This window comes from Atractosteus spatula, chromosome 21 (genome assembly GCF_055471065.1).
Source record: "Atractosteus spatula isolate fAtrSpa1 chromosome 21, fAtrSpa1.hap1, whole genome shotgun sequence".
NCBI classification, from domain to species: domain Eukaryota; kingdom Metazoa; phylum Chordata; class Actinopteri; order Semionotiformes; family Lepisosteidae; genus Atractosteus; species Atractosteus spatula.
The window spans coordinates 7,171,309-7,184,676 of NC_142726.1; positions in this window are offsets into that span (position 1 = coordinate 7,171,309).

The following is a 13,368-nucleotide window of genomic DNA, read 5'->3' on the forward strand; positions in this document are numbered from 1 at the left end:
ACTGAGAGCTGCTGTGTGGTGAGTGTTCTGGCGCACTATGGCTGCTGTCGCATCAGTGTGGATGCTGCACACTGGAGGAGTCCACATTACCTGTAAATCGCTTTGAGTGGTGTGTCCAGAAAAGCGCTATATAAGTGTAAGCAATTCTTCTTTTTATTATTATTATAATTATTATTAACTTCAGCACTTAACTCAGACGATTTAAAAATTTGCTTCAAAGACTCAGCTTGTAACCTAGGCGTCATATAAGACACAAGGCTCTCATTTAACTCTCACGTTAAAACAGTATCTAAAACATGCTTCCTGCAGTTTATTGCAATATTGCAAAACTACGGCAGTTTCTCCCCACTCAAGACACACAGAAATTAATACATGCTCTTGTATACAGCAGGTTAGACTACTGCAATGCCCTACTATCAGGGAGCACCCACCACTCTTTCAACACCTTACAGCGAATTTGGGATGCAGCAGCTAGAATTGTTACTAGGAGCAGAAAGTATGACCATATAACCCCCATACTTTGCTCTCTTCATTGGCTTCTTGTCAGGTACAGGGCAGACTTCAAAATCCTTCTACTTACTTACAAGGCTCTCAGAGGTCAGGCACCTGTCTATCTAACGGAACTTATTAATGTTTACCACACAAGTCGCCTGCTTAGATCACAGAATGCAGGTCTTCTTCAAATTCCACGAATTAATAAAATAACAGCTGGCGGTAAAGCCTTAGAATTTTTTTTGGGTGGGCCTGTGCAAAAGTGGGTGGCCCGGGCTCTAACTGACCGTCCTGCCAGCATAGGGGCACCCCTCCAATATACAATGCAATCTTCGAGCGGTATAATCAAACAGCAGAATTAGCGGAACCTTATAATTATACTGTCTCTCTCTCTCTCACACACACACAGGTTAAGCATTAATTACCTAGGCTGCCGAACGCTACTGTGCCACGACGAACCCACACTAAAAAACAATCAGTGCCTACCTCTGTTGTGAGGTTTTGGCCTTCTAGACCAGACGCAGGTGTCGGGGTTTGGAATTGAATTTGGCGATAATCTCGTCACTGTCTAGAGAGTCGGCAAATTCCCGTTCAAATGACAGCTAGTTTGCAAAGGTCTCTCATATGAGGACTTTGTCTTTAGCTAAAGAAAAGCTGCAAGAGATCATTTTCACTTGTTGCTTGTTACAGTTCTAAGTATTTCATATACCTGTTTTTAGATTGTTCAGTAGTTGTACGAGTTATTTTGAAGTTAATATTTTATTGCAAAACACAATGAACACAACGCAAAACGCAAGATTCAAAATCCGTCCGAAATATTGTATTTAAAACACCATGCAGGGTATACCTTGAGCTCTGAAGTTGCCCCCGTACAGACAGCACAAACGATGAAACCCACCTCATTCATTAGTGCTGCGTTTGTGTCGCTGTAAGTAGAGTTTGTGCTGCTTTCGTTTCCGAGATATAGCGCCTAGGTTTTTCGGTTAATCACGCAACTATCTACAAGGAAGTTTTACAGGTTCCAACAAACTCGGTACTTGAACTCCTGATTGTGATGAAAACAATGGGGGCAATTTGTTTTCCGAGTCTGTCTGGTCGGGTGGGGGTGGATGTTTCAATATAGCGCCTTCTTTTCCAGGCTGTGACGTCACTCTGTGACGTACAAAACAGCAAAGTCACGACCACCGGATCTTTCAGTTGTGATCTTTTGACCCCAGACTTTGCAACCCCTACACGAATAAACAGTCTTACATAATGAGTTACTATGTTAGTTCATTAGGTTAGGTGTTTTCTTTTAATTGTTAACCATGTTCTCGAAACTGTATTGTTTGTGTGCTCCTTTCATTGGTGAAGAGACACCAGTTTCCAAATTACCGCTGGTACAACACAGAGCCCACATTCACATTTTTAGGTATTCGTTTCAAGATCGATATAATTTAATAATTAAAAAACAAAACTGAAAGCCGAACATAATAATATAATGATAATATTATTGGCACAGCGGTGCCAGGCTGGCATGGAAGCAAGGCGCCAGTCGTGATATACACTGCGCGATATACATGCGATACATATGGGGTCCCTATCGTGACATGCTGCGGAGGTCTTGTCGCGATGGTATCCCACATTTACATTTCTATTCATGTTTTAAGTACAAAGCAGAAGGTGTTTCCCCTACCTTAAATATACTGTAACGCAACGGGGTTCAGGTGGGCGGCAAGTTACAATACGATTCAAGTTGTTTAAATACCATGTATTCGTTACAGAAAGCGGAGACAGTTACATTGCAAATAAAAAAAATATTTCGAAGAGTACCGGACATTGTGAATCAATAAAGACGTTAAAAAATAAACCGATGTAGTTATTTTGCAAATAAGAAAATCATTTTAAAAATAGCTTCTCATTGACCGTAAACAAGCCGATCCACCTGGCGCTGCTGGCTTGAACAGCTGTCAGAGCCGTGATTGGCTAAACCCCCGAACAGCTCGGGCCGCGATTGGGTGAAGAGTGAGAATCGACACTCTGATTGGTTAAAGCGCCACAGCGGAAGTTCCGAGAACATGTAGATATCCCACAGTTAAGCGTTTGGCAACTGTGTGTCACGGTAGGGAAGGAAAAGGAAAACGTGCCTTAGAAAATAAAAACTATAGACCTTACAACCACAGGTTTATGTCAAAGATGGTTAACTTGTTGACCTGCGTCATGTCTTAGTATTATTCACATCTAAGGAGGCTCATATGTTTATGGATATTGATTGTCTTTAAAGTGTTAAGGGTACGAGCTAAACTGTAATAGAGCGCTTGAACTTGGCAGACAGGGTCACCGGAAAACCAAGGCTCGATATTTCGGGAACGAAAGCAGCACAAACTCTACTTTCAACTGTACAAACTGGCACAGACGTAGCACTAACGAACGAGGTGGGTTTAATCGTTTGTGCTGTCTGTAGGGGTTGCAACTTCACGGAGCTTTTGCCTTGCCTTTAAATATTCAGCGGACTTGAGCATAACATCCCAGAAGTACGTGCGTGTGCACGTATGAGTTTCAGAGGTTGGAGTAAATGCATTGTCCCGGGGTAATATCGAGTGAGGCGCCATGAGAATAAAAACTGCAAAGGTATTAAAATATTAAGTTCTGATGATCTTGTTTGATCCTTCATGATGCTTTTAAACTCGTATGAAACCCACGAAATTAATATTCTATTCTCGATGCCAAAAGACACCTAATTTGGAAATTCGTGGGAATTGAAATATTCTACAAGGTATCTGGTCATGTTCTCATCTAAAGCAATTCTAAGAGAGAATATATGAGGATGTTTGCGGTATACAATAGGATTCAGTAGTGTTCCAGTACAGCCTTATTGAATATACATCACAGTGGACAAAATCACAAGTGTCACAGTAAGGTGAACCCTATAGGCGAGGAGCGTTCCTGCCTCGTGTACGACTACGCCACCTAGCAATACAAACGGGGTGCTAGGGCCCCTAAACATTACCACAGGTTCTGTTTATCTCCCAGAATCACCAATGCACACACAGACCAGCGACAAGCATTTGTATTGGATAAGTGCCTTTTTTATTTTCTACATACATCAACACAATCTACTATTCTAAGAAGCATAAAAAAAGGAACATCCACAACAACAAGAAAATAGTTCAAAGGGGCACAATGAAATCCAGAGGGACAGCAGTCTTTTCTTCTGTAAAGTACTGAAGGGAGGCCACTACCACATTTCTTCTAATCGGTGAACCTGGCCCAGGTGAAGGTTGTCGATGGCCTGGAGACAAACAACCACTTTAAGGAGAGGGATATCACCCAGTTCAATTTCCCGATCTCCATTCAGGTTACACTAGAAATCCCCCCACAAGATGTACTCTATTTCCCCTCAGTTCGTATCCATTAGCTGGGCCAGGTTCTTTGTCCTTTGCCTTCAGGTATTAAAAAGTCTCTGTACAGTACTTCTGTTACAATGCCAATGTCTCCCGTAATGGTCAATTCCTGGATTAATAGGTCCTTGCCTTCATGGTCTCACACTCTGCAGCTCCCCCAGCGCTGCCTGTGTCCTCTCCAGGGTCCAGTGGGAAATCTGAGACCCCTCTGTTCTGTCTTTTATCCGTCCGCTTAGCCAATCCCTTTCAGGGGATTTTCCACAGTCCCTGGCAGAATCGGGTTTGCCCAGTATTTTTCCAGGAAGCTTGTATAGTTTGAGGACCATGGGGGTGCCAAGCTAGGTGTCATGGGACCTTATCAGTTCATTGTTCACTCTCCGGCTCTCTCTCCTCCTCTCTTTGTCTGGTTAAACTGGTTCTGCAACTCCTCACACCTCCAAGTCTCGATACCTAATTGTTCCTGCTAGGCATTATTCATTGGGACATTGACATCACCCTAGAAATCAACATAACCTAATCACGCAGCCTTTCACTGCCTCAATGACCCACATCCTGCAACACTAATCAACATAGCCCAATCAATTCCCGCCCTTTGACTGCTTCAATGGCCCACGTCCTGTGACACTCCCCACCACCAGAAGTGTGGTCGTCCCGACCACAGGTTATTCTCTGTACCTTGCAGGCTGAACCCCCCTTGTGGATCTAGTTGATCTTCGCAGCATACCCTCATGCTCTGTCGCCTCGAGTTCTCCTATCCTACTCTCTCCTTCAGAGTAGTCCCACTACCACATGGAATTCTGGCCACCCACCTCTGCTCAGTTGCACCAAGGTGGACAGTATCCAAATGCACTAGTGGGTCCGTAAACACCGTAAACTCTGCTCCCCACAGGTAGTCCTTGAATTTCTCTGTAACTGCCCACTTCAAAGCCAGCAGCTCAAGCTTGAACGAACTATAGTTCTGATTGTTTCGTTCTGCAGGATGAAGGCTACGCCTGGCATATGCAATAACCCGCTCAACACCTTCTTGCTCTTGGGCCAACACTGCCCCCCGTCCCTCGAGGCTGGCATCAGTGTAAAGCTTGAACAGCCATCTGAAATCTGCATAGGCTAGGATTGGGGCACTGAGCAGCTTCTCCTTCAGTGTCTCAAAAGCGTCCTGGCAGGCCGGTGTCCAATCCACCTCCTTTCCTTTTCTCCCAAGGGCAGCTGTGCCACACAATAAGGCATTCAATGGGGCTGCAATCTTTGAAAACCTTGGGATAAATCTTTGGTAATATCCCACGAAACCCAGAAACGAGCGTACCTGGCATACTGTCAAAGGACGCGGCCAATCTTCTACAGCAGATAATTTCTCAGGGTCAGTCTCAACTCCGTCTTTACTGACCACATGCCCCAGGTACTTTACCTTTTTGCGAAACAGAACACATTTCTGAGGTTGTAGTTTTAAACCATGCTCTTTGAGCTTCGCAAACACCTGTTCCAGATGCTGTAGGTGAGTCTCAAAGGTGGGGGAGTATACAATCACATCATCTAGTTATATCAGTAGTGACTCATTTATCATTGGCCCGAGGCAGCGTTGCATCAGGTGTTGAAACATCGCAGGGGCATTACACAATCCAAAAGGCATCTGCTCAAACTTGTACAGCCCCAGTGGGGTGGTGAAGGCAGTCTTTTCCCTGTCATGTTCACTAACCTCCACCTGCCAGTATCCGCTGGCCAAGTCCAAAGTAGAGTACCACTCTGCCTGTGACAGAGTTGTCAGTGACTCCTCATTGTGGGGGAGAGGGAAAGCATCTTCATGGGTCACCACATTCAACTTTCTGTAATCCACACAAAACCTCCATGACCCATTCTTCTTCTTTACCAAGACGACTGGGGCTGCCCATGGACTACTGCTCTAGCGAATAACCCCCTTTTCTCAACTCCTGGTGTAGAGATGGGGGAATAGGACGATACCTTTCTCGGGTAGGAGGTTTCTGAACCAGTTGGAATATGGTGAAGGACGGCATTTGTCCTCCCAAAGTCCTCATCATGGGCTGGGAATACTTCTTGCCACTTATCCAAAAGCTCATCCAGTTGTCTCTGTTGCGCTGTCGTCAATCCTTCACCTTGGACCGAAAGGGCAGGCAGTGTTTCACCCCTTCCGCACTGGTCAGTCCGCACACCCACTTCCACTACCCCTGGAGACACCCTTTGTTCAGGTTACACTAGAAATCCCCCCACAAGATGTACTCTATTTCCCCTCAGTTTGTATCCATTAGCTGGGCCAGGTTCTTTGTCCTTTGCCTTCAAGTATTAAAAAGTCTCTGTACAGTACCTCTGTTACAATACCAATGTCTCCCGTAATTGTCAATCCCTGGATTAATAGGTCCTTGCCTCCATGGTCTCACACTCTGCAGCGCCCCAGGGTCGTCTCCAGGGTCCAGTGGGAAATCTGAGACCCCTCTGTTCTGTCTTTTATCCCTCCGCTTAGCCAATCCCTTTCAGGGGATTTTCCACAATCCCTGGCAGAATTGGGTTTGCCCAGTATTTTTCCAGGAAGCTTGTTTTGTTTGAGGACCGTGGGGGTGCCAAGTTAGGTGTCACTCTCCGGCTCTCTCTCCTCCTCTCGTTGTCTGCTTAAACTGGTTCTGCAACTCCTCACATCTCCAAGTCTCGATACCTAATTGTTCCTGCTAGGCATTATTCATTGGGACATTGACATCACCCTAGAAATCAACATAACCTAATCACGCAGCCTTTCACTGCCTCAATGACCCACATCCTGCAACACTAATCAACATAGCCCAATCAATTCCCGCCCTTTGACTGCTTCAATGGCCCACGTCCTGTGACACAAGTTGTGTTCTTGTAATAGTAAAAAAATGCAGGTTAAATTAGATCAGTGAAATAAAATCTGGGAATCCTTTTAACATATATACTTTAATCAATATTTTTTTTTCTTTTAGTTGACCCTTTTGTCGATATCAATATGACCTCAGGAGGTTTGCATTCTTTTCCTTCATGGTAACAAAAACAAATTACAAGATGCAAATAACAAAACAAAACCATCTTTTATTCAACCACCAAAACAGTCAAGTTGCATGACCTTTGACTTCCAAGCCAACACCCATTTAAATCTTTCACTCAATATCCAATTAGCACTTTCTAACCTTGAGTTTCCACACACTGCTTAAGATACTGTACTATTAAATATCCAACACAACCCATGCCTCTCATTGCTGTAGATCTGAATGTGTAATATTCTGGGTCTTCTTTAATGCCAAATCTAGCAGCTCAATAAAAGATCTTTATTAGTAACCAGGCTATGTTTATAGGTTATTTCAGTCTGTCAGCCACATAGTCCTGTGTTTATGTAGAGCATTGAAAAAGGGAAGCCCTACAGTGCTGATAAAAGTCCGACATTCTTTGTCAACATAAATATGCAATGATGTAATGCAACACATGATACAATCTCCTAATGCAGGAAGCATGTTTCAGCAATGGTCTCATTGTTGCTTTAATTTTAGGATGTCAGAAAATAGTTTACTGCTTATATACAATGCAGTGGTATTAAGACAAGAATTTTTGAGGTTTGCAGCCAGAAACCAAGTGACAAATGTCCAGTTCACAAAGCATACATGTATGACTGTCTTGGTTAGAACCAAAAATGAGAACATGTCCTCACATTCCTTCTCCTCTGATAATTACTCCTGAAAAATGGGAGTTGTGTGGATCAGCAAACTGATCCTCGCAAGCCAGGTTTCTTTTTTGTAATCCAAAATGGCCAACGATCCAAAATGACCAATTACCAAAATTAAAATTGTGTTTTGTGTCCTCTTTCACTTTATGCTAAGTTTCATTTCAGTAAAGCACAGGATATAAAAAAAATTATGAGAAGCAGTATAGACAAATAAATGTGTTAACTAGGCATTGTCAGCTTGTTATTATTGAAGCGAACTCAGTTTTGTGATAAAAGTCATCTTGTAACTCTCCCTTCAGAATGGGTTGTCTCACGGATGCAAAGCAAAATTACAGTGGGCAAGTTAAATCCTTTTCCAGAGTTTATATTTTGATTCTCTTGAAACAGATTCACTTGGCTCTGCTACACCTGACTGTGGTTTTACCAGGTGTGGCATTGCAGCAGGAGCCTATGGGAATCGAAGGTCCGGCAAACTAGCGATGGGTCAAATGACCAATGTATGGACAAGCAATGGTTCTGAGAATCTGAGAGGAAGGGGTATGTTATCCAGGAGTGTGAAGCATGAGGTAGGTCTCTAGTCAGAGCTCCAAACAAGGTAAATGCTAATTGATGGTATTGTTTGCATTATATTTCTGTAATTATGCTGCTGTGTTCTGAGATCCTGCTGGCTCTTCACCTAGCTAAAAAGAGAGTATGTTAGCCTTTATTGATTTCAAGTGTTCCCTAAAGTGCTAAACCAGGCTTATAAATTATTGATCTCAATGATATGATCTGAGCATTTTTAAGTTCATGACTTTCACTGTTGTGGCAGATACGAACCAACCTGCCAGTGAGATTGATATATACCTTTAAAGAGAAAAGATTTTAAAGGGCAGATCACATGTATAAATTAGACCGTTCAGCTACACAATAGTCTCCACGTGGCTTTAGCATTAATTCTGGTAAGTTAATTAGAAGACCATGGGGGAGAAACGTAAGCACCTCTGTACTGTGAAGCTGATCACATGGAACTGTATCATTAACAGGACTCAGTGACTGCTCTGCTCTGTTCAGTTAATGATATAGTTCATATGATCAGTTTGCAATGCAAAACAAAAACACATTTAATCTGAACAAAGTACTTAAGCACTCCATTTAACAATATTTTCTATTTATTTATGCAAGTACAGACAAATGGCCATGTTCTTTTGAATACAGTAGCAGATCAAAGCTATAAAACTTTACACCATCTCTACTTCATGCATACATATCCTTTAAATAGTAGCTGGTTTGTATCTTGGCATGTTTTGTGGCCCTCAATCACATGGTGAATGAAACACACAAAGAGAATAAAGTGAAAACTTTAAATGCAGCAAAAGCAGCTCAACATGACTCTTAAGGACACATGCTCTTTGGCAGAGTCCTTATTACATAAGGACTCTGCCAAAGTCCTTATCCTTGTTTTGTGTGTTAGAAACTCACTTTTAAACCCCTAAACTGTTACTCAAGACTGGATTATTTAAAAAATACAACAATAAACAAACTGTTGCACTAATTCATATTACTAAGAAGTGGTTTTAAAAGAATTCACACGCGCGTGACACGCTACAGATATGCAGTATTAAAATAGAGAGCGAGCTATGAGAAGAACAGTTACATAGTGTTTCTTGATGTAATCACTTAGCTGCATCTGTTATTTGTACTGCATTTTTTTCTTTCTGAGCTCAGAGCAATTTAAATAACCAGCCCTATTTAGTCTAAAAAAACCAAGGGCAGTGCTGTTTCAGTGAAACAGTGTGGTCTTTTAAAAGGGTTTTGAAGTTATGCATCACATGGGAATTCCCCAGAGACAACTAGGAAGTGTGGTCCCAGACATAACTCCTCCCTGTGTGTTGAATGTTTCCTCCTTTCTGGTTTTTATTTTTTTCTGAAACCTTTCAAATCTATTTTCTGCTGTGGTCTAAGAAAATGAACAAATTCTGAGATGGAGCCAAACCCAATTGAAATAATGCATGGAGCAAGTTGTTGATATAATTCTAATCGTTAGTTTAATAACTCTTTGGGATTGCATCTTCAGACTTTTCACAATGACAGCCATTCAGTAATTGAGGACATTTTGCAAAAAGACAGGTCAAACATTGAAGTTAAAAACAAAAATAAATTTGAGAAAACATGACCACATTCTGACGCTCTTGACAGGTAAAATAACATCATAAAGCCTGCTAACTCCAGGAAGGGAATACATTATTTGCCTGATATCACTTTTTAGTTATGCTACTAATTCTGCTTAAGCACCCTCCAGGGAGAGATTTATTTTCACTCTTCCTTTGTGCTTTGTTGGTGGCCAGTGGGTTTCTATGGAGGCCAAATAGCTTCATATAAAAGAGGCAGACAAACAGAAAATAACCTCCACACAAACTCTGCTCTGAAATAGGATAATAAACATATGCTCTGTAAAATATTAGCACCCAAAATAAAAATAAATCTTCGATTTATTCTTTGCAGTTTATGCCCAAAAGACCATTCTTAAATAAACAGAAAGGTATTTTTTTCTGTAACAAACCTCTTTGCTTTTTATAACCACTTTATTTTCCCTTGCAGTATTTATTTCCCCTTGTGATTCATTAAAAAATCAGTCCAATGCAGATGATGTCAAATATGAACTTCTTGCAAGACTTTGGTGGGACTTTGCTAGGGCTAAACGAGAAATCATCTGGGTGACAGAAAGTAGTGTAACATCACATCCTGGGGTGTAGATATAAGGGACATTTTTTAAACAAGGGACACTTGCAGTGGCCATTAATTGTCCTGTTTGTGTAATCCAGGCCTGACTAGATCTTGATTATTTCCAACATTTCTTGCCAAAGATTACACCATGTTGTGTAATAACCCTGATGGACATTCTCTTCACTAAACGCTTTTTCTCAAGTGAGACAGTTCTACAATCCAGGGTTGCCTTGAGTCTTCTGAAAGCTGGAATAAAGCATATACAGTTACCAAGCACAACAAAAGCTTGACAATGTAAGAAACATGTATGTATTGCATACATTAGAGTGATTCTATTATCTCAAATTCCAACAGTATAATTCTTTGCCTGCAGGACCTTCTACAGTATACACTCACGTTTACTTGGGCTGTTCTATGGACTATAAAACCAGTAAAGCTGAAATAATGGAGGCTGATTTTACAGTTTTAAGTTGATGTTTGTATAATAAGTATTTTGATACCAGAACAGTAATCACTTGCTATATTGTTCCTTTGATTCACCTAATTGATATTGGTAGAATAATATCCTAGATTGTATGAATATTAATCATTAATGTTAATGTATTTTTCACAACAAAAGATACACAAACTTTCTTCTGTTAAGAATGGAAAAAAAAACTTTATTTGGTTGAAGACATGCTTGCCACACATCTATAGATAGAAGTGATCTGTTTCCTGTTGGTTAGGTTTTTGAAAGAGCCTCCACTGCTCCCTTTACTCAATGTCAGTATTGCTTTCATGCCAAGAATTGCAGAACCAGATAATTTTTCCACAATTATGCATAGTCCAGGCCAATTATGCATAGTTCAGTCCAGGTGGGGCTGCACATGGGTGGTGGTGGAGGGGAGCCCCCATTACCTGTAAAGCGCTTTGAGTGGAGTGTCCAGAAAAAGCACTATATAAGTGTAAGCTAATATTATTATTATTATAGTTCGGGCATCGTTAACCGTACACTTCTAACGCAACAAATCATGGTGGAGGCCACCTGCAAACTGAATGAATTGTAAATGATAAGTTAAAACAGTTCTGATCTGCTGTCTTATCACTCCTGTAAGAGAAGCCTGCTCTGTCTTTTATACTAGAGTGTTATGTAAAAGCCACAGTGAACCTGGCCTTCAGATCGTCCTAGGTGGAAATCAAAACTGATACAGTGGCTCAAGTGTAATGGAAGCTCCTTATCTCCCACTGTCCCTTAATCTTATGATGAAGACTGCAATTCTACATTGATGCGTTTTTAGTTGCTGGAAACCCGATCACCAGATGGATGGCTTTTCTTTCGTCTGCCTTAATTTCTTTTCTTGCATGTTTGTGGATTTAATTTTTCACTCTTACCAATGACTGATAAAAGAGCTTATAAGAAAACAGGAGGAGTGGCAAGGGAGCAAAAAAGTTATGCTGTTCCCTAAAGCCTTTTTGGCAAAACACAGGGCCAAAGCCCGCACAACACTTGCATAATTCCCTGGCTACAGAAAGTCTGAGAAGACAGTGTAGCACTTTCATATAAGGAAAGATCTTACCAGAATACTGATACATTTTCACAAGACTCTAAACTCTTTATTTAGATATATTTGAGAATTATATTCACAAATGTATCTAAGTAAATGTATATTCAAGATATATTCTAAATCTAATGATTTTTGAGGCTCATCATGCCACTAATCAACTATATAAACAGCTTCAAAATATACGACTGTGTCGCTTACATCCTGTTTTATCACCATATAATTCTTTAAGATTATAAAGCTGCAGCAATGCAGCAGGATTTTCCAACACTGAAAACTTAATTCCAGACTAGTCTTTAGAAGTCATTGTTGTGAATCTGTATGAAATTCTTTTGTTTAGTTTATTAGAAGTTAAGCCAAGAGATTTAACTGAAAAACATAAGCTGATGGTCATTTAATTATTTTTTATTAAAAGCACCACATTCTTGATATTAGGCTTTCATCTTAAAAAAAATTCAAAACAATGATTAGTTCTTGTGTGGGAAAGTTTGAGAAAGATTAGAGAGAGAGAGAGACTCAGGAAGAAGCTATGCTGTGCTATGTTGTATTTTGTTGCTTTATTGTTTTTTTAGATTAACTGTATTGTTCCTGTTGAGAAGAAATAGACATTACACAGGATTCTGTCCTCATGAAAATATTGGACATTATCGATCAAATTCAATCGACGAATTGTATTTATTTTAAAGGAAGAATGGGTAAACAGTTATGGATTTTCTTTCCTTAACTCTCAGCTATAATATTCAGAGTTCAAATATGGTGTATTGCAGAAGGTGAGATAATTCCCAATTTACTGTAAATTTCACATCACACTGATTTTGCACTATTTAGAACACAGAATATCGAAAAATCATTGGAGAATAATATCAAATAAGAAAGCTGTTTCTCCTCCTTGCACTAAATCTACACAATCAGGTTTAGATTCGTAATGTCTGCTACCATCATGGTAATTTCAGAACAATGATTAATGGATATGAGGGATTGAGTAGCCGCCCTGTCTCCTGTGCTGGAGTTTCTGTGAGAGAAGTCTATAGCTCATTGTGAGACTGGTGCACAGAACTTTGCACTGTGAGTATTCTAGTTTACCTGCTCCATATGAATCAGTTTTTGTAGCTGCTAGACGTATATGGATATGCAAGTGTATGAATATAAAGATGGAAGTGCAGTAAAGGAACAGTGAAAGTGGCAGTCAATACTTTATTATTTTGTGTACACGTTGAACTTCCGTGTTGTCGAGTACATCTGACATCTTTTTCAAAATTCAGAAGGCTCTTCAGGTTTGTACCAAATTGGGATTCACTTCAGATAAGGAATTCCATTCACATGACCAGAGGCCTAGCCAAATCCTTCCCTTTGTTTTATTTCAAAGCAAAACTGCAAGTCATGGTCTACATTCTGGGTGAACAGTGATTTCACAAGAGGATCACATAGATTTTTAAATATATTTTGAATCACAGCCAAATTAGACTGCGAATCATACTGTTGACTTTTATTATGGATAGGGGGTGCTGAGGTTTTGGAGGTGGGGTGTGGGTAGGATGCTATTTTTATATGAAATGACTTATTG